Here is a 24,136-nt window from a genome sequence, read left to right on the forward strand (position 1 = left end):
CTCAGTTAGGTCTGTTCTACCCACACTGCTTAAAATTAGGACTACATGCTCATTAGGCAGTTCCTGTACCACTTAATTTGCCTAAATTATATCCATAATACTTATCACTTTTTTTTTTTTTTTTAGAGAGGAAGGGAGGGGGAAAAAGAGAGATAGAAATATCAATGATGAGAGAGTTGTCATTGATTGGCTGCCTCCCGCATGCCCCTGACTTGGGATTGAGGCCACAACCCCAACATGTACCCTTCCCCGGAATTGAACTGCAATCTTCTGGATCCTAGGTCGATGCTCAACCCCTGAGCCATGCCTGGCCAGGCTACTTGTCACTTTTTAATATGCAATACACTCATTAATTTTAACGTGCATTTTTGTCTCTTTCCATTAGATTATGGGCTCTATGAGACAAAAATTTGACTCTGTTAAGATTTCTTGTGTATGACAAATGACTAATACCTGACACTTATCAGATGCTCAACAAATTTTAAAAATACAGTTACATAATAATGGTAATAATAACAACTAACATTTTGAATATTTTCTATGTGCTAAGTACTCTTATAGATTTGTTATACACATTAACACATTTAATCCTAAAAAGAAGCCTATAAAATAAGTATTACTTTCTCACTTTACAAAATAGGAAACATGCTAAGGTCCCCAAACTGATAAATGAATGGTCCAAAATTAATGGTTATTTTATTATTTATATTATTTTCTATTTTTCAAAAATTTTAAATTGAATAATATTTCTTTTATAACCCACACAAAAATGTTTAAAAGTCCAGTTACTCTTCCAGTGTAACCTTACTCAGTAATTCTTCACAAGATGTATTTAGCTGAAATCTGTGAACCTTCTTCTTATACTGACTATTTAAATGCTTATTTTCCATATATATTTTATCCCTACAATTAGCTCCTGTGGTTACAACTTTTTTTCCATATAAACCTCACAGATTTTAATTCAGTGCCTATTTATTGATGTCTTGAATGAATATTGGGTGACCAATATTTGGGCTTGCCCAACTTTAATAAGTATGTGTATGTTTGTATTGTGCATTTTGAAGGTAAGGTGTTTTCTTTTTTGAAGTCAGAGCTATTAATACATTTGCTTCTGTTATTTCAAATTGAACTATAGCATAATGATAGCTTTAAGCACTCTAAAAATTCCCTAAGCAGTCCCTTAAAACATGTCAACAAAATAATACAGGATAATTATTTTGTTCTATTTTTAAGGATGGCACATAGAGGTTAAGTAATTTTCTTGAAAGCAGAAAATTTGCATACTGTATTTTTAATTAAGCATCTTGAATTACCTGTGCAATTTACTCCTAAAAATTTTATGAATGTACATGTGGTTCAAAAGCTAGCAACCTGATGATTCAGAAGGCAAAGAGCCAACAAATTTGTGGTAAAGAGAAAATAATTCACCTACAAACTAGTGATACATAATTGTAATTATTATTTAGATAAACTGTGTAATGGAGGTTAATTAGAAATCAGCACAGTATAAAGGTAAGTGAAGTCTAGGTTAGTTAAAATAGTGTTTGAGAATCAAAATTCTGTAGCAGATTAATCTCTAATAATTTATCTAACCAAACTAAATAAAAGCTAATTGCAATATTTTATTTGTTTCATGGACATTTATTAAGGAATAGATCTGTCATAGTATTAATTATGCCTTCATAATGTGTGTGTGTGTTCATAAATGAAGATCATATATGAGTGTGAGTTTTTGTAAAACAATAGAAACAAATAATTTAGTAATTGACACAGTCTTTCTCTAGCATTAGTAAGGGTAAAATAGAAATTAATAAAGAGAAAGAAGTTAGTAAGAGGACCAAAGGATGCAGCTTTATATGCACTATGCATACATACAGAGAGAAAATTAAAATTCATTATAGATCTACTTCTCAAGTCTGCTCATTCTTGGCATCATTCTTTCATTGAATCTGCACAGACCTTTTGTGGTAGATAGTTTTCAAAATGACTTTTATCATGTCCTTTCCTTCCTGGATGCATAAGTTACTTTTCATATGTTCCTGGTCTAGCCCTATAAGATGTTTCCCCAACAGACTGCAGTGTAAGCAACATTGTTGCTATGACAAGATTAGGTCAAAAAAAATCTTGCAGGTTCTACCTAGACCTCTTGAGTGCCTGTTCTTGGGATGTTGAAAATCAGCTTCCATGCTATGAAAAGTAAATGAAAGCCACATGGAAAGAACATCTGTAGCTGTTCTGGTAGACAATAAAGATGAGCTTCTAGGCAACAGTTGGCACCACATGAATAAGCCACCTCAGATATTTATACCAGTAGAGACTTCAGATCACTCCAGTCCCAGATTTCAATTTATTTTAACTTCATAAGGAATCCAAAGTAACACTCATCTGGTTGACACAACTCGACCTACAAAACCATGGGAAATCACAATGCATTGTTGTTTTAAACCACTGAGTTTGGGATTATTTTTTCACAATAATAAATAACTGTGACTAAAGTTAGTACCAGAACTTGTTTGCTACCATCATAAAAACTTAAAGCATGTAACCATTCTTGAAACTGAGAGGCAGGCACAAACTGGGAGGATCTCAAGGAGGTTATGGTAGACTTGAAGGCACAGAAAAAATTCTGTTAGAGGGTGAAGGAAAGTGGCCCATTTTACCTAGTAGCAAAATGCGAGGCAACACTGCTGCTTGAGATTAAGTACAAAATAGAAAACGTATATAATGAATTTTGATTAATATTTCCAGAATCATAAAATTGCAACTGTTTTTTGAAAACCATGTATATTAGGTACAGACAGAGAGAGTGGATATAAAAAAAAAAATGAATTGTTCGCTTTAAAGGAGAATTTTAAGACATTATAAAGGATCCTGGAAATGTTTGGTCAAGCATTAAACTATTTCTCATTATCAAGCATTAAAGATCAAATACAAGGTGCTGCCAGAAAATTAGACTTCAGGGTAGTAGTGTTCCGATTGAGAATATGGTTATAAGAATTTATGTAAAGACCTTATTTTGTTAAATAAGAAATATTTAAGGCAGTGTCCTGTGTACCATCTCAGCTAGATAAAAAGACTTCCAAGAATCTTAAAGCTCTACTTCCTAGATATTTTCAGGTTGGAAGTCTAATAATGATGTATCTTTTAGACTCTCTCTCTAGACTGAAAGATTTCTAAAATCTTAATAACACACTGCCAGAGCACCATGATTTTTAGCCCTATCCTGAATAGAGTTGTCTCAAAGAAATTTTTGACTATGTCTTCAGTCAAGTAAATTGAACCCTAATAAGATTTATAAGGAATATCTAACCTTTTAGAAATATTTGATTTAAAAATGTCATCACTTTGGAGTGGAAAAGGCAGAGCAGTTCTAAGTGAAAGCCTTTGGGCTCCCAATCGTCTATGCTTTCTAGAAAGCAGGATGAGCTACTTATCTCCATACAGAGGCCATTTATTATGATGACTTGGATTTTAGAACCAAGAGTCCAGAGTATGGATTCAAGAGACACAGAAAATCATTCCCAGGGAGTAGATGTTAAGCGAAGCAGGTAACTAGTGATACATGCAGAGTTGGATTTCAAAATTGCTATAGACTGCTGATGGCTATGTGCCACCTGTCATTTCATTCATTTTAGAAATGAGTGTCCATTGCAATGATCTTACCCCTGCATTACCATTTTATACTGGGTTTGGAAGGGGGGTGGTGGAAGGGGCAGATAAATTATCTTTCTAATTCACAGATGTTCAGACTGAGCGAAGTCATATCTGATGACCTGGACTTGAACTTAATTTAGACGCATATTTCCTGAATTTAGAACCAGTACTGCCATGAGGCAAGTTTCAAGCTCTTGATTGGAAAACCAGTGTATATTACATGTAGAAGGTACATGAATTATGGTTCCCACAGGGCAGTCTGTGGATGAGAGTCTCAGATGCTCATCACCAGCTCCTTCCCTTGTTATACATGCCTACAGCTCCTCCCATCAAGAGGTCATACTCCCTCTTTCCTAAATCTGAGCTGCTTTTAGTCACTTATTTGACTAATACAATATGGTGAATGTGACATTTTGGGGCTAAGTTAAAAGCCTTGCAGTCCACTTGGGTATCTTGAAAAGCTAACTCTTAGAATTCACCCTCTTAGAAAGCACTTACCTTACTTTAAGAAGCACAAGCCACAAAGTATAGCCTCTGCACTGAAAAACACATCTGGGTTTTAGTGGAGAGCCAAAATCAACCATTGGTGCTGGGAATGACCTATCTGGGACCCTGAGCCTTCAGATGACTCCAGCACCATCCTCCATTTGACTGCAACCGCATAAAAGACTCTAAGTGAGGACTGACAAAGCAAGCCTGACAACAGAGAACTATGAAACATCGTGAGTGCTGGGATGTTTGTTTGCAGCAGTAGATAACTAGAGTGGGATAGAACCAGAGACAACTTATCCATGACGTTAGTAAATAGAAAGTGATTGTTGTATATTGACAGACAGGCACAAAGTGATGGTATGTGTCCTAAAAGAGGGTTGGTAAACCAAGAATGAAGAGAGTGAAACAGTACGAAAGGCAAAGAATACAATAAGGTAAAGCTACACAATAAAATAAGATGAATTCAAATAAGATCAGAACAACTTTATGCATTTTTAACACTTCTTTATGAATACAAATCAACATTAGAACCACATAGATACTTAAGAGTAGCTCATTCTAATTATGCCCAGGTTAGCTCTATTTTCAATATAATCCTGTTCACTAGTAGGTTCAGGCATTCTCTCTCTCTCTCTTCCTCTCTCCCCTTTCACACACACACACACACACACACACACACACACACACACACACACACACACTTTAAATCTAGAGTTATACCTGCTAGATATTTGGACGGAGTGGAAATACTTTATAATTTTTATTTAAAATTGTCACTCCATTATAACATATCGCATTGACAAGGCGTATGTTCTGTCTTTGTGTTTGCACATTACAACATGATCCCTTTTCATAACGACCGCTACGATCGCAGAATGTGCTGTTTGACTTCGTGTGTATACACACATTGCTACATCCCATAAGCGTACTATTAATAACTACTTATGATCTCTTTATTCCTCTGATAAGACTCTTATTTTTTCTTTTCCACTGACCAAAATTTCTCACTTTTTAATTTTCATTAAATTTCTATCCATGTGTATTGTTCATTTATTTGTCTTATTTCAATTGTTTTAAAATTTGACAGGCTAAAAATCCATTACATACCTCAGCAAAGGACATGACTTTAGAATTCATACTTTTATTATTACAATAATACCTTATGCTTTAATGTATCTAAATATACAACCAACTTATTCATAAATAGAAATAATTTTTAAAGGGTACAATAATCAAGGCTTTGAAAGCCTCATAATATTAAATGACAAAATGTAATTAACTTAATATTTTCATTTCTCCAAAAGTTTTTAAGCAATGCCTTGCTGTTATTTATTTTCTTCACAAAAAACGTATACTTTGGATACTTAATTATAAAATTTAAACAGATTTTATTTAAACAAGAGTCACCTTACAATTGGCTAAATCATTGAGATTTAAGCTTCTCAAATGAATCACTTAGAAAGGAATTTATATTGACCTCAGGATTATTATTCACTGAGACATATATATTCCTGTTATATGCCATTCTTAACAATAATCTTATTCTATATAATCAACAATCAGTATGTCTGTCCTTGCTGTTAGAATGTGTATCTAGGAGAGGTCTACTATATGAAGCTCTTGAGCCTCAATATTTAAAGAATGTGTGGATGGGTGACTAAATAACATAGGTATGTTAGTGCAGCTATCAGCTATTAGGTTCTGTATACTATAACCAGTATGTGTCTAGCAAAACCTTTACTCTTATAAAATGAATAAACAGAATAAGCCCACCTTCCCCCTCCTGCCAAGGGCAGCTTGATTAGCTCTGTATCACAAGGTGGCAAAGTGAAGGCACCTTCCTCCTTTCATCCAACTCCCAGGACCTTTTGTTTTGAGATGTAGTCTAAAATTTCCAAGATTTCTTCCTGTCTGAACTATATACATTTTGCTGCTCTTTTAGTTTTTAATTTTTACATAATCACATCATATTTTCCTTGATATTTCACCTCTTCCGCCCCTGCACTATGATAGTTATGTTGCTTATACTGAAGCAAATCTATACATGGAGTCAAGGCGGACAGAATCTGGGTAAATTGACTCAGCATCTGTACTAGCTGATCTTGCAATCATTATTCAGGTTTTCTTCTTCTTGTTGTTTGTTTTTTTTTATATTGTTACACTTTGTTTCTTGAAGTCAAAGAACTCTTCTAATAATGAAGGGCCTACTATTTTGCTGGGAAAAAAATGCCTCTTTGATAGAATTCTTTAGGAATGTCCTGCTGCCCAGCGAAGATTCCCACTGACTTCAAAAATTTTCTGGTAGAACCATCAATTGCAAGATTATTGCAAATAGATCTTTTCTATCTATAGTAAATCTCCTCAATTATGATAGAATTATTTAGTACATTTTTTTCTCCACAATAATAAATTTTAACTGAAAGAAATGTTAAATGTATAATTAAATTTTAATTCAGACATAATTTAATGGTGTTTTGTAAATATTAAAATTTCAAAATGTTATAGGTACCAGTGTGGTTTATGTTTTGTACCTTTCATCTTAGGCAGGAATACATTTATTGAATTTGTATCAATTTTGTATCAAATTAGCAATCTGTCTCATGAATATACATTTATGTGCGTATTTACATGTGAGTAATACATATTGGCAGCTAATTTGCACACAACTAGGCATCTTTACTGTCAAGCTTACCTAAACTCAGATAAAAGAAAAAAAATTATTTCAGTTCAGTAGGTTCAAATCCATCTGGTGGCAAAGAGAAGTGAATTGGCAATCAGTGAGTTAAGAGGAAGCGACTCTATATTCCAGTGCACTGAGCCAAGGCATTATTTTATTATTTCTTTAAATGTAAGGGCTGAATAACTTATTTCATTAAAAATGATGGTGCAGTAAGTTTAGAATCTCTATTTGCATATTACTTCTGCATCATGAATTAACATTTGATGTACTCCCTTTAGTCAATTTGTGCATATGCACAGATTTTCATTAGATCTGCAGCAAGCTGCTGCCTGAAATCCAAAAGTCAAAGCATAGAGCCTTCTCAAATGGTTTAGAAGAAATCTTTTCGATTAATAAAATGTTAGTTGAGCCCTCTGGATTTAAGAATTGAAGATGAAAGAAGAGAAAAGATAAGAAAAGAAAAGGAAAGGAAATCCAGATCAGGTTCTGTAGTGAGCTTCCCGAGAAAACTGAATATTGCTCTAGAGTGGAAGAATACAAAGCATGGAAAGTCACTGACAGCGTATCAACTAGGAATATGAAAACATTCCTTAGAAACACCGAAGACTTTCTAAAATGACGTGTTTGAAAACAAACAAAAAGCAATACAAAAGGAGTGTTACCATTGCCAAGAGTAAACGGTTTTTTAAAAATATTGCTCCAGTGGAAAATTAGTGATTTCCACTGGTTCTGGGTCTAGCCTTTGCTTGTAAGGTCCCGCTGTTTCTTAGGGAAAATCCCCTTCCCTGCGCTGGTGCCCCACGCAGAAACTGGGCGGATCGTCCTGGCGGAGTGCTGAACCATGAGCAGCTCAGGTGCCTGTAAGCACACTGGCTTCCTTCTTACCTGTGGAAAGTAGGCCTCTTCAAGCAGATTTCTCATAGGCTATGTGCCCACTTAACCACTGTGAGCACTGGGTAGGAAAGATAAAAATAGTCAGTCTTCTAGATTAAAAAATAAAGAAATGTATCATTGCTAAGTCCCAGCTTCTCTGAAGGTGGCCTTCTTTAGGAAACCTTGGCCTAGGTCTTTCCCAGCAGAGAGTGGAGGTTAGAATTCCTAGTTTCTGTTTAAGCAGGGCAGTCCCACAGATTCAGTGGTTTAGCTTTTCTAACAGTTTACTGAAAAACTGGTTAAAGTAGTAAAGATACTGCGCTAAAGGGTGACTGTAATGCTTGGAGTTTGACTGTGGTTAAATTCACCAGTGAAGGGCACACACGCACACACACACACAAACCCACACACACACTCAAAACCTCCATTCTTCATATTTTAACTTGTTAAACAAAAACCTTGTCTAACTTCTATCATTTGTGCATCACTACCAGGAAATGCACCACACAAGTGCTTAAGTTATTTAGAAGGACTGAGGCAGGAAGGCTTGAGGGAGAAGAGTGAAAAGTCACATTGCTTTGAACACTTAGAGAGAAACCAACCCAGGAAAACCAAACTCCTCAAAATGACCATCTCAGCTTTTTAAGAATGGGGCCCCCAGCAGAAACTAGCTCTGCAAAAGAGCTAAATTTGGGTCCTTTCTCTGAACTGATATTCATCCAGGAATATTGAGCTAGCTTGCAAATTTAGGAAAGGCCAGAATGCGTGTTCCAAATTAAAAAAAAAAATAAAAAATCAGCATAATTAAATTTGACACACAATGTGTGCCAGGGTGTTGATAATTAGATTATGCATTTTTTTACATTTTGCATGAAGAATTAGATTATTGAAAGGAACTAGTAATCACAAATACAAACATCTTGAAATTGCAACTAAGCCTATTTTTGTAAAGTTTGAACTTTTTTAAGTAAGAGCTCCCTTTAATGCAATTGGATATTGTAGGTGTTAAGCATGTTTCTTATGCTTCTTATTATCCATTTTGGGGGTGGGTGGGAAACAAAAGGATTATGCAGGCTTTGGAAAGAATCTGGGAAAAACACAACAGATCTCAAGTCCTTTCATCTCCATCTTCATAAACCTTTAGCCTGGACAGGGCCAAGAAGTACGGCAGCTTTTCTTGCTTGTAAAGAAGTCCTGGTGAACTAATCTGCCAAGCGTGGCATAAAAAGGCAGGAGCCAAACCAGGCTTTCACCTCACCCTCACGCTGTTGGACACCGTTGAAAGAAATTAATCTGAGCAGATTTAGGACTGAGGGCTTTGTGTCCATATGGATTGGCAGTTGGTGCGACCTTGCTATTAAGGGTGCACAATTAATAAATAATATGTCTCTGTTTGCTTCGGTAGCTGTTCAAGCATTAAAAGCTTATAAAAAGATTGCTTAGACAAAAACCCCACATATGGGCAAGGTCTTGATCCATGCTGGATGTCTTCCATTCAGGAATCCCATTTGCATTTTGCATGGTACATCGCCCCCCAAACACCAATTTGTTATTCATTTACCAAGATGAACCAGATGAATTGGGTACATTTATTAATAATTCTTACAATTCTGATTTCAGAAACAAATTAAATTTCAAAATTAAAACAAATTTAATTTTAAATGTCTTTTTGATAGCACCTATCAACAGCAGACCTTACCAAGAAAAACTGTAGCCTCTATGATCCTAAGAGATTTTTGATCTGATTTAAACCCTGGGACTCAAAAGATGAAGAGACCAACTAATGGATGCTCTGCTAAAATATCTCATTCAACATACTGCTAGATCAGGTTTGAGGACTGCTCTGTGTTTGCAAGATCTTAGTCTAAATTATATCAAATCAAATCCATAAACTGATACATTTCAATTGTATTTATTTTGCATCGATAGCAACTGGGTACAAGCAATACTCTTTAAAGAATAATCTGATCACTTTACACTAATAGTAACTTTGTAAATGAACTGAAATGGAAATGAAAGAGCCTGAACCCTATGTCTCCAAAGATTGGATCAACCGTCATGGACATATGTTGACATTATAGAATATGGAATTATAAGGATATTGTCCCTTTCTCCGTCTTTTTGTAATTCTTCCAGGTGAGAGTACATGCCTGAATTTCCCTTTTTTAAAATTTTTTATTAAATCTTATAAAATTTTATTTTAAGGAAACTCTTGCTCTATTACAAGTAAAACTTTCCAGGAAAACCTATATGGCATTGCTATTAGATGAGTGACATTTGCAAATATTGAGCATAATTCAGTTTCCTTTGAAATTGGTCGCAGTTTTTCTATAAGAAATTCAGTTTAACAGGTAGCTTGTAGTGAATCTGCAGGTAAATCAGTTGGGTTATTTTGGATGTACTAAATAAAGCCCCCACATTGTCTTACACTCTTTATTGTATCACTGTAATTCACATAATTAAGGCTAGGCTATATTTAAAAGTAGTACATTATATTTTCTTTCAAAATTAGTACAATTTCATTATTTTGGCTGACGTTTTGAATGTATCATTGCCAAAAGTATTCATCGGGCAAATGAACAAACACATACATTAAATGAGAGAAAAGTTAAATCTACAGTTCTTTTTTGGGAATAACACTTCCTGGTCCTTCAAGCAAGCAATTATTAAAATAGTTGCTGCATTCACTTAGGAATTACATGGTTGCATGCAAACAGACTTCATCCAGGATGTTAAAACGCAGATTTCTAGGAGTAACTTTACTTCAACTGGGATTGGGAGAAACTACATTTTATATTGTAACCATGGCAAAAATGTGGCATGTTAGAAATCCTGTCAGTCATTGATTGACTGCTTAACTGTAGGAAAACACTTTTAAACAACACCCCCAGGAATGGCAGGAGCTCTTCTTTATTGTCAAGGTGTCTGAATACTACATCAGGTAGCCACTAACCTTAAAAGTGATTTATGATTTGAAAAGCCCAACTAAAAATTAGTTTAGCTTTATCATTTTTAAAACTACATGAAAAGATCTTTTAAATTATGCCTGTTTTTTTCTGGTCTGTGCAGTACAACCCACAACAGAGCAGTTAGCTCATAAAAAGAACGCACATTATGAGAATGTTCTAAATTTTCACATTTTGTTTATATTTTATTGCTTTTACTTGAGTTAACATGTGGTATATTTTTACAAAGCCTGATTGTTCACATATTTAATTTCTATGCCCATAAAAGCCATATATTTTTAATACAATCCAACCAGCAGGAAACGATCAGACTCTACTAAATATTTTAATATTAGCCTGAAGTTGTGAAGTGAAATATAAAAGGGAAAGTGGTTTTAGAGCCTGTGACATTTCACACTATTCCATCAGTAATAAAGATATATAAATCAACTTTTCAGGAATGCAATTTGGGAATTTTAAAATCCTAATACCAATGCTATGGAATAATTAAAGAAATATGATACTTAAAGTCAATAATGAACATAACACAGGGTATATTTATTTTGTTACTAATCTCTTTTCCATTATTAATGCAAGAAAATTTCATTTAAAAAAAACAATACATGTATTACACAAAGAGGAATTCTGGTGGCTTGTTAATTGAAATCTTGTATTGTTCTTATAGCTAGTATTTAAAATTGCTGATAAATGTATTGAGTCCTAAGTTTTAAGCATTTTTAAGAAATTACATTTCTGTTTACAAAAGCAGTATTTTTATATTCTCTTTTTTTCTCCTAAAAGTCAAAATTATTGACTTTTAAGTTGTAGTTCTGTAACCATCCCAATTATACACCGAGTGGAGGGTTACTGGTCATCTTTATTATAATTTAAAGGAAGGTTGATGCAAGAAAACTGGTAACAGTCAAGTAAAAAATCCCAGGAAGAGTCACACTAAAGATCTGTACCTCCAACTTTAAAGGCAGACTATATTTGAGGTACAGAAAAGAGCATAAGGGCTCATTTATTTTTTAAATGAAGAAGACTCATCTAAGTGGATTCTTCAAATACTTCTTTCTCACATTAGTTCATAAGAAAGTCATCAGAAAACATTTTGCATACAATCTTCACAGTGAGTATTTTGGGAATATATTCACATGGAAGAAGAGTCCCATCTCCTAAAAGTTATTTATACAGAATTGGTTTGTACCATAAGAAAATATAAACAGAAAAAAATAGCATTTATAATAAAGAGACCAAACAATATTTGAGGCATGCTGTTTCAAGGCTTCAACGTCAAGACTTTAAAAAAAATTTTTTTTAGTGATTTTTATAGAGAGGAAGGGAGAGGGAGATAGAGAAACATTAAGAGAGAGAGAGAGACCCATTTGTTCCACTTTTCAATGCATTTGTTGGTTGCTTCCTGTACGTGCCCTGACTAGGGATCGAACCTGCAATCTTGGCATATCAGGACTACACTCTAACCAGCTGAGCTACCAGGCCAGGGCCACTCTCCTAACTCTTGAAGGTCAAATCTCTGGCTGGAGCTGCCAGGCTCATCCCTGATGAGGCCTGGCACAGGACTGATACCCAGTAGGCCTCGGGAGAAAGAAAGCATCCAAAATGATAAGGTAACTAATGGGCGAGCAAATGCATCCCACTCAAAGGTTGAGCTACTGTCACCTTTAATATCAACCCTAAAACATGGGTATGTGTTGTGTTTTTAGATTAGAAAGTTTATTCTGAGTAGATTACATAATTTCATAATGGAAAGTTTTATGGTAAATATTTCAAAAACAAATATACATAAGTGATTTTGAAAATTTGTCTCTTATAGTTTCTCCTCTTGAATATAAACCAGGGAACTGGACATAATGTGGTGCACAGTAGAATTCTAACACCATAAGCTCGAAAATGTTGTACATATATCTAATACTGTAATGCTTACAAAACCACAGTTAAGGACCTGAGTCTTACAGAAGTTTATAAGAAGGCTGGTCAGTGAGAATCAAAGCTATGATTCAAACCCAGAGCTGCCTGAACCCCAAGCTAGCGCTGCTGAATGCCCCACTGTTCTCCCTGCCCAGTGATTTAAATGGGGTGTCGGCCTCTCGCACTTGGTTTGTGAATAGGAGCTCTGCTAAACCACTATATTCTGAAAATGTGGATAAAAAGAAAGATAACGCGAGAACTTGAATAAACCTATTCCTCCTCTCAGTTAATCATAAATGATGAATGAAAATGATCATCTTTTGGGATCTGTGAATAGGAATTAACACCTTGGAAAAGAAATAAAAAGGCAGATATATATCCTTGCTGTATTTTCTTTGGGTTGGGAGGATGGTTTATTTCAGATGAAAAACAGGAAAGGGAGGTGTTTTAAATTTGGCATTCCAAGCTATCAAAGTTGAAAAATGGCAAAATTTCTAATCATTATTTCATAATGGCTGCAAATCTTGGTGCAAATCTTCCCATCTTGTGTAAAGATTTAATACATACAGCACCAGCAACTTACATTTTAATAGTATGACAATTTATTGCTAGAAGTAATTTTGTTTAAGCTATTTTTACTTATTTCCCCCCCCCCCCCCCCTTGTTAACTGTTGGAAACCGTTATATTCAGCATATTCAGCCATTTCCTTGTTAGGGAACTGTTACAAAACTGCTGTGGTTTGTAGCTTTCCCTTTGTTTAAGATCAGAGAAAATTTCTTTGATAACTCATTATTATCATTCCCTTTCCAAGAGTTTGTGTTCATTTTTTAAAGCAGTAAGCTTTATTTTCTTTTCTGCCGATCTACAAATTATAAACATACCACAAAAAATCTTGAATATAATGAACCCATACCTTTGGCAAATTAAAACCAAAACTTCAGTTTACAAGATTTTTTGAAAAGCGTGATCTCTATGTTTATTCCTTTTAGCTTGTTTTAATTTAAAACATGGTCAGAGTCAACAGTTAGCATATTTCAATGCTATCCAGACTTAATTTTCTCCTAGGCAGCCTCTGATCTTGCTCCAATCCTACCTTGAAGCAGGACCAGCATTTTGGTGGGCCCTAACTCCATAAGATACTAGACGTGAGGGCTCCATGGGAAATGAAGGCGTTTAATCAAGTCCACCTGTCAATGTCTGTTTACCCCAGAGATCTGTGATTTCTAGTAGACACTTTATCTCCCCTTTCTCAGATACATTGGGACACCCAAATAACACATTAAATGACTTTTTGCAGTAAACAATTTTGAAAGGATTGTTATAGCTTTGCTTTTGAAGTTATTTATCCAGAAGTGACTTACATAAAATCACAATTGGCTCTAATTGTACTGTATGAATCATGATAGTGCACCGATTCTTGCAAAGTGAGAAAATACAACCAAAAATTGATCTCATATGTCATGGCTTTTTTTTTTTAAATTCAAATTTTAACAGTTAATGAAGTTGACATAAGGTTATGTATTTGTGGACATTTAATTAAAATGTAATTAAATCTTTTTTTAAATACTTATTTTTCACTGTGCAGTTTTTTCTCTGTTTTGTAGCCATTGCTTCTCTCAAGTCTGACATATAGATCTGAAAGCTCCACATTATGCCTTTGAGTGCTAGTGGGTGAAATGCCCACACTTAGCCCTCAACTAGCATAATGTACTGAGAAAAACAAAAGCTTAGTAATTAGCAGTTCCTAGGCCCTTTGAAAGCTACACACACACACACACGCACGCGCACACACAGGCATGCATGCACATATATACGTACATTTTGTTTTTAAGTATGCCTCAATATCATAAGAAAATATAAATTTGATAAGAGTAAATCTTCACATGAGAGGATGTTACCTCTAAGAAAAAATGTTTTCTCATCCTGTGGAAAACCTCCTCCTCAGTTAGCAAATATTTGCATTCTCAGCAAATCTACATAAGCTGCCCTCCCACAAGATGTGGGTCAGACGTTGTGGGAGAGACTCCCTCTGGCATAGGAGCAAGTGTGACAGACGTGGAGCCATCACAGCCTGCAGTGTCTGTATCCAAAACAGCCTGAATTGGACCAGATCTTACCACCTCCACTGCTATCTCCTTTGTCCCCTTGTCCAAGCCACCAAGTCTCTGTCTGTGTTGTTTTGGTGGCCTTCTCATTGGTCTCCTGCTATAGCTCTTGCTCTCCTTCAGTCAGTTGTCAACACAGCAGCCAGAATGTGCTTGTTCATACTTTCCCTACTCGGCCACAAGTGCCATGAAGCAGGTATTTTGGTCTATATTGCACAGTGCTGGACCCCAGTGCCAAAAAGCAGTGCTTGGTTTATTTTACATATTTTAATAATTGTTCAATGAGTAAGTACATAATAAGTTCTTTCTTAAAGGAATCAATGAGAAGATTAACGTGACATTTACTAGTAGTAACCAGGCTTCTAATAACTCCACACTCAAAGGCTCTTCCCCTAATCCAACCCCTAATTTCCTTTCTTAGGAGGGTGGGCCAACCCAACTCTGAGGCCATTTTGGGGAGAATTTTTCCCTTGGACTGGCAGTTTCTCCCTGGAGAAGGTTCATGTTCCCCACTCCTCCCAGGCACTCCTCAATAAGAACCAGGATACACTTGATCTTGTCTGTGTTAGTCAACTCTGCTGTGACAAACATACTACAAATAGAATTCATGAAGGATGGGCCGGAGAGATGGCACTTACCTGGGTGCTATCTACCTGGGTCCACTTTTTTTTTTTTAATATCTTTGATTTCAGAGAGAAGAAGGGAGAGGGAGAGAGAGAGAAACATCAATGATGAGAGAGAGTCATTGATCAGCTGCCTCTTGCATGCTGCCTACAGGGGATCGAGCCCACAAGCCGGGCATGTGCCCTGACCCGGAATCGAACCTCGATCTTCTGGATCCTAGGTTGATGCTCAACTGCTGAGCCATGCCGGCTGGGCTGGGTCCACATTTTACAACAAGACTTGAGTCTGTCAAGAGGCCCATGATCAAAAGTTGGGAGGGTATCTTCTTATCCTACACTACCCTTGACCCTTGTTTGTGGAGGACTGAACAAGGGTGAGCATCGCTTCCTGCTCCCCAAATCTACACCCCTGCAGCCAAGCTGGCAGATCTTATCCTGTGTAGGAAGCACATATTACCACCTTATTTCCCTCCTTCTTCTCTCAGAACTATGAGAGCTCAGGAAGTCCTTGGTGACCTTTTTCCAGCAGTACATCCATAGTCCAAAGAAATTTCTCCCACAGTGATCTGAACCCCTCAGGTCAGATTTTTCAAGTAACTCTCATTAGCATTTTGTGCCAGCAGGGTCCCTGTAATACTCCATAAAATTCTCCTGTCTCAGAGCCATCCTTTCTCTTCTGCTCCTATAATCTCTGTTGGTCTTTTAGAGGGTTAGCTCTTCCTTGGCTCCTCTGGTGAATGATTTAAGCACAACTCAAATATTTCTTCTGATCCCTGGTATTTCACTCCCAACATATGACCTGCCATTTCCTGCTCCACAATTTGCATAAGAAAATAGGAGCCTCTTCAGTTTCTGTGACTGGTGTTGCCACAACCTGGCATACACTATCTGAATCTCTCATGGTCTCTTCAGACACTTAAAAAAAAAGTCAAGAATGCCTGAAAATAGCAGTCATGCTGTTAATGGCCACTGAATGATTGAATTAGAAAAAGTGTGTGTGTGTGTGTGTGTGTGTGTGTGTAAAATATATTTATAATTTGGTCTACAAATTCATTAATTTAATTAATGATAAATTTATTATAGTAAGTATATCAAGAATACTAATAAAAACATGGCATACTTATTATAGGATAATTTGAGACAAGTTATTTACAAAAAGGCAGGGGAACCATAAAGGAAAGCGGAGTAACACAGAGCTGGTAACTGCCAAGCTGCTACCACTCATTAGCCTGAAAAGGGATGTGAAGGGCGTTTCCTGGAGCCTGCAGAGTATAAATTGGCTGCCTTGCCAGGAACAGTGACTTCTGATCAAGTGTTATAAGGAAGCCAAGTGAACTAATACTCTGAACATATTTTTCCTTTGTCTCACATCTTCCTCTGGGATTTCTATTGGCCCAACACAACTGGAAGTCCAAGGACATAGAAGTCCTCCTATGTAGTCCATTTAGATCGGCCCCCTGGAATAAGAAGGGGAATGGACTTGGAGGGCCAAGTGCAATGAGCTTATCTCCGTTCCCTACACTCTTGTAATTCTGTGGCAATCCATCATTTTTCAGACATTTATGTCTCTCACTACTGTGCAAGACTGTACCTTAGAAAAGAGATCCTATATCTGCACTTCTTGCTGTTTAATGAGATTTCAAAAATAGTCATTATTAAATGTTAGTTATTTAAATGTAGGGGACATTCAAGAGAGCAAATAGAGAACACTCTTGTGAACATTTCTCAGAACAAAGAATTGAAAAGATAGAAAATCATACAGAGAATTTCTGAGGCTGCAATTTTAAAATGCACTGAATCCATCTGGGGGTTGATTTAGAAGTGTTTATGTCTAAATTTATTTTTCATTTAAGACTCTCATTCACGTTTTCAGATGTTGATGTATTTCCTGCAGAGAATAAACTGCAATCCACATGGCAGTAGGTTGGCTACAGAACTCTGCAGCCTCAGGTTACATGACCAGATATCTAGACTTTGGATTTGTTAGGAGAACCCTTGTGGAGATTCTTACTGAATTACAGGCTTCTTTTGCATTTTGATGCTGAGTACATAGATATCAGATAGATTTTCAGGGCTGTGCATACTTTCCATATGAAACAATATGTATTAAACAAGTTAAACTCCTTTTAAAAACAGGAGAATGTTTTTCAGGGACAGTTTAGTAAAATAAAACAAGAATCAGAACTCAGTATAATGACAGTTTTAACAAAAACTCGATAAGATTAAGCAGTTGTCAGAAATTATACAATGGGCACTTGGGAGGCTATTTTTAAAAGTAATTTCTAATTGCTTTTTAATGGGCAGATTTCATGTTTTTATAGTGTATGTCTTTTTGTGTGTGCATTAGATTAGTTCAGATGAAAGCCAACTACAAAAAGCTGACGGATTTGTTTTACAGATGCATTTTTAATTTGTCTCTACACAAATAAACAGATCTCTCTCTTTAATTTCATAGCATTTCTATTTCATGTTTTGATGAAAAGACTCAACTCTTGGCTCTCTTATTAACTGAAGTGCTTTTGTATTAACCTACTTGGAAAGAAGCAGCACCAAGAAAACAAACCTCATGTTCTAGAGAAGAAATTGTTCGGGTCAAGCTTTAGAGTGACGCTTTGAGCTTGCAGCATGGACAGCTTTTATAGTAATGTTGCCAATCCAATGCATTTGAGATCTTTAAAATTAATAGTAGCATTTATATATAAATTAGGTGTAAATTTGCCAAGATATCTTAGTCATATTTCTTTTTTTCCAAATCTGAAATTGTCTTTGATATCTTCTACCCATGTCCTATTTGGAAGGGATTGCTGCCAGAACACTATTTACTCTTTTGGAGATGTTGTTCATATACCAATAAAGATTTGTTTTAACTCTTCCTAACTTTATGTTTACTTTGATATTAAATTTTAACTTTGGCTATTTAGAACCTAAACTAGTTATTATAAGATATATATAATAATTTTCATGATTAGCAATGAGGTGCTAATTCTATAGTTTGGTGCTATTTTTTGTGAAGAAAAATTACGAATGGCCTTAGTTTAGGGCTTGAGGAGTAGTTTTGAAAAAGCATAAAGGGAAAGTAATCATTTTTTAAAATATATAGTTTTATTGATTTCAGAGAGAGGAAGAGAGAGGGAGAGAGAGAGATAGAAACATCAATGTTGAGAGTCATTGATCAGCTGCCTCCTGCACGCCTCCTTCTGGGGATTAAGCCCACAACCTGGACATGTGCCCTGACTGGGAATCAAACCACGATCTCCTGAATTCTAAGTAGATGTTCAACTGCTGAGCCATGCTGGCCAGGTGAAAGTGATCATTTTTTTAGGCATTTAAATTAAACCTTATTATTCAAAAAGACATTATTAATTAAATTAAATATAAGGATCAGATTGAGAAAATACATTTTCATTGTATATTATATACTATGATTTTCTATACAGAATATATAAACTCCTAGGAAGCAAAATAAAAATATCAACAATTCAATAAAAAATAAGTAATGAATATAGGTAATTTGAAAAAAGAAAACATTTCCTAAAAACACAAAAATACTAAATTTCAATTAATATTAAGCAAAGGCTTCAAACAAAGAGAGTGCTTTTTAGTTATTGAACTAGCAAAAATAAATATCTAATAGCAAGTTTTCATGGAATTGTGGATAACAGGAATCCTCATATTCTCCTAGATGGAGTGTACATACAATGCTACAAAATTAGGCAGAATCCAGTAGAATTACAAATGCTCTGGTAGGCATAATTTAAGATGGCCCCCATGATCAGTCCCTCCCCGACGTTATGCTTTGTATAATCTCCTCCCTTGAGCCCTGGAACATGAGAGTAGGACTTGTCACTTGTGTCTAGCCAGTAGAACATGGTCAAGGTAACAGAATGTCGCTTATGACTAAGTTACAATATACAGTCAGTCTTTGCTTTGCACATTTCTGATATGCACAAATTTTATTTATCATAGTTTAGGTAAATAGCACCAGTCTCCCAACTATATGATCCAAATTTCTGTTATTATTGTAAATATGTTGTAATTGCAAAAATACAAACTTTGCTGCTGCCAGCTCTTAATTCTACTTATCATTATGTATATAACAGATGCACATGATGATCAGTAACCAATCACTGATTTTCTTTCAAAATCTGTTGGTAATTGGTAACTATGCATATGTTAATTGCTTCATGCATAGATAGCAAAGCATGGAGTTGTACTGTCTCCTTGTCTCCTTGAAATAAACCATATAGCATCTTACAGAAATGGAAAATTGATAGAAGAAAAATTCACTAACAAAGGTAAAAGCACAGCAAAGAAATGAAAAGTAAAAGCTGGGGGTGAAATTGGATTTGATTAGAATATTTGAATATGGGACAGCAAAGTGAAAATAGCTCAAGATTTTCCCTGCATCAAATTACTTTTTCAATAATAGTTCAATGATATTGAAAAAAATGAATATTTTTTATATTTTTATTTTTCAAATTTATCTTTATTGTTGAAAGTATTATAGATATCTTCCTTTCCCCCCCATTAATCTCCTCAACCCCACACCCACCCCACCCTCAAGCCTTTCCCATACCAATGTCTGTGTCCCTGGGTTATGCATATAAGCATATAAGTTCTTTGATTAATCTCTCCCTTCTCCCCCACTTCCCCCACCCCCACCTTCCCCCCGAGATCCCTTCGTCTGTTCCATGCTTCTATCTCTCTGGATTTATTTTGTTCATCAGTTTATTTTGTTTATTATATTCCACATATGAGTGAGATCTTGTGGTACTTGTCTTTCTCTAACTGGCTTATTTCGCTTAGCATAATACTCTCCAGGTCCCACCAAAGGCAAAGTTGTTTTAATATCTTCAGTTTAAATCGCACTAGCAATGCAGTGTTAACTTCCACTTTGGATAAAAGACTGCACTAAAAAAAGTTCCAATCAGCTTTTCTAACATTCAGGCCAAAGCACTGAATTGGTTTCCTCTTTGAGGGAAAAAAGAAGAAAGTAAGTAATTACTGGAATAAATTTTACTGCCAATAAAGGCTGGCTTCATTGTTTCAGAAGTAGCATAAACTGATTTACATTAAGCTATTTGGTGAAGCTAAAAGAGCTAATGAGAAAGCAGCTGTAAAATTTGCACCCAGGTTCCACGTATTGGTTAAGATGTTTACACTGAATGTCAAATGTTTAATGTTGATGAGACAAGACGCTATTGGAAGTTAGCCCTTATTAAGGACTTATATGAAGAAAGATACAGAATTGCAAAGTGGCCATTAAGGAGAGACTCTGGATATACACTCTGAAGAACTTAGTGAAGATGAACTTATTGACAATAAATGATGGAAGTGCTTTTGATGAAAAGATGGAGATACCCAGAAGAGACTGGCCGAACACTTTACTTTAGAGGAACCCTTGGATACATCTCATGATATTCATGGTGCAAAGGTTAAAATGTTGGACTCAAACTTAGAAAGGATTATAACATTTCACTAACTCATAGAAAATATGCTTGTTCCATACAATACATTATATGATGATAAGGCAGTTACTGTTCAAACTACTCTTGATAAATGTTTCAAACAAAGAAATTAAACACTTATTCTAGTATTTCTACTGTTTGAAGTTATCATCCTTAACATATTTTATTTTATTATTTATAACTTTTTATGTATTTTTCACTCATGGTAAGAAAGTTTTTTATGTTTTGACAAACATTTTTATGTCACAGAAAAATAATAATAAAAATTGCAATTCCACATTGATTGTTAAGATTGCTCTGCATGGTTTCAGCTTCTACCATTTCTTTTGGCATTTCTTGAGTACTAGCCAGTGATTTGACTGAATAATCCTTTAATTAATTTTTTCTTATTGTTGTCTCATGAACAGGTCTAGGTTATGCATTTTTATCAGGACTACAAGTAATTTCTTGTCCTTCCTAGCATATCACATCTGGGGGTACATGAGTCAGTCTATCTCATTATTTGGTAATGTTAACTTTGGTAACTTTTGGTAAGGTGTTGTTTGGTGGGCTTCTCCACTGAAAAATTACAATTTTCCTTGTAATTAATAAATAATCAGTTATGGCATACAGTGATACTATAAATATTCTATTCCCCATTAAACTGTTTTTAGTTTTAGCATATGTCAACGGTATTTTTCCTAAATCAATTATTTCAATGGTTGTAAAAAGAGAGTTTATGACTACAGTGTCTCCATTTTATTGTAAGGAAGAGATTTCTCTTCTTTTGTATTTACTATGCGCATTGGTCACATACATTTTTTCAATATAAAATTGATTACTATTCATTTTGATGCTTGACTTGTTCATAACTCAGCTTTTGGGAGCCCTTTCTGTTTTTGACAGGTTTCTGTCATTTTGGGAGCACTTTAAAATTTTCTAGCACCATAAAATATTCTAGATTATTTTGTACTTTCCCTCCATAGCCCCACGATTAAGCATTTCTTCACAGTTCCTTGATTCTTTCTAGTAGGAAATGGTATGTTAGAGATAAAAATATGCTCATGCGTGTTCATGGCTTTGGGTGTCTTTACTCCTCAGCTTTCAACAGGCAGAGCTGGCACTTGTGCCTCTAATTTTGCCCTTCTGGATTTTCCCATTTCACATTTATATCTTCCTTCTTTCATGGTAAGAATCCTGGACCCAAATTTTACAGTCAATTTTGAGGACCAGTGCAGCTATGGCACTGAAAACACTGCAGGCGAATGCCTAGGGGACAAACCCAACTCAGCATATGACTCGGGAAGCTAAGGGGAATATGTGTTTTCCCCTTGGTTCTGTATTGCTTCACTGTACAATGTAGCAATCCAATGACTAGAGATTATTACTGAGGCATTTTTCATTTATACTGGAAAGGGAAATAAGAGACCACTGTCCTGTGAAAGAAACATTCTTCCCAGGCAGTAGTCAGACGGAGTAAAGACAGAGGTTGATGTGTATACTATATTCTATGCTTGAATACATTTTTGTAGATTTATATTTGGATTGTAAATGACATTGCATGAGTGTAAGTTAAATATTCTTCTCACTGTCTAGTAAGGTTTTAATGAAAATCAGAAAACAGATCAAAAATGAAAATACATTGTATTACCATATTGGAAATTTTTATACACAATTGAAGAAAGGCAAAATTAACAGTAAAAGTGGGAATACATTAATATATTTGAAAAATATTTCCCATTTTAATTACAATAAAAATAATTTTATTTATAGATTATACTTTTCTTTTTTAGTACAATAATAGTTGCTAATATTTATATATCTAGTGCTATAAAAAGCACATCACATGCATTGTCAAGGTGAAATCTTGAAACAATCACGGATGAAGGAAATTGCTATCCCCACTTTATAGATACAGAATTTGGAGTTCAGAGAGATTGAATGACTTGTCCACATCCACAATGCTAGTAACCGGTTAAGTCTATAAAGAATTCATACAAGGTCTGTTCAGTTGAAGCCAATATAAGTTGGTACAATATATTAACTAAAATGTGAAAGTAAATAATTTCAATTGTTTTAGAAGTAAAGAGAATCTAGTGTAATTCACTTTTGCTCCTTATAATTTATGGAAACGTTAATTTTAATTCATTACTTTAAGACAACTTAATTTTGTTAAATTAAATTCAATAGCTGAAAGATAGTAAAATATGATTTCCTATCTTTCATTGTCATATAACCATCTAAACATAGAAAGAAAGATTGTATTACAGTGGCTTGAAAGTACTCAGCATCATTAGAAAGCATTTAAAAAGATTAAAAAATTACTTGAATGTATAGTGTATATTCTAGAAGTTTAGCATCAGTGTCAATCTAGAAATAGTTATTGCATAGATTAAGTTAATATGTAATTTTTCTCTTCATTGAATTTTTATTAAAATATTTCTTGCACTTGTGCTTTAGAGCTTAGTTCTTATATAAAAGTGTTATTACACTGAAGTCTTATCAATCCATCCTGCTGGTGAAGATATTACCTTTTCAAATAGCCTCTTCTAACTGGAGTAAACTCCAGCTATTTTTTGTCCTATATAGGTCACTTGATTAGTCACCTGGACAAGTGGAAGGAAGTCCTCACTCACCAGTTTGGGTTGGGAAACATCCTTAGAACTCTTTGCCAGGTGGAAAGTTATTACTTTGGGGTGCTCCCCAGGCCTAAGGAAACTTTTCCTCTGTGTTTCTTTATGAGAGAAGAGTCTTCATGTTAATTTCTTGTCTAAATGAAAAATATCACCTTTAGGAAACTTTGCAGGGTAAAGTCAAAGGCCTCAGTGTAAATTATTAAAAAAGAAATGAGCCAAGATCCTTATTCAGTTCTTTATACCTTACATTCTATAAAGAATTAATACAAAACAACAATACTTTTCTATAGTAAGTTAGACATGCAGAAATGTTTTTATTTCAGTGTAAAGAATGTTGGGAACTGGCTCTCTTTTGTATGAGTATGAGTGTATTGTAAATAGGCTTTATTTATTTTTATATATTTTAATTAAGTAAGAGGTAAAGTCTTGTAGCAATATAATCTGAAAAATAAGAAGGAATACAAATGCTGAGGAGTCAATACAATGTAATTATAAACCACAGATGCTGATGGTGATGATGATGATAGCTAAAACATACACCTTACATAAGACTGACTATTTACTATGTACAATTTAAATATACATACATATATATACACACATATGTATATATAAAACACACTTTACATGTGTGTACATGTATACTGCATACTACATGTATGTAGACACACACTATGAATTAGTGTCATTTTTTATGTGTTTTTATTGATTTCTAGAGTGAGAAGAAGGGAGAGGGACAGAGAGATAAACA

The sequence above is a fragment of the Miniopterus natalensis genome, chromosome 5, assembly GCF_054644295.1.
Source record: "Miniopterus natalensis isolate mMinNat1 chromosome 5, mMinNat1.hap1, whole genome shotgun sequence".
NCBI lineage: Eukaryota > Metazoa > Chordata > Mammalia > Chiroptera > Miniopteridae > Miniopterus > Miniopterus natalensis.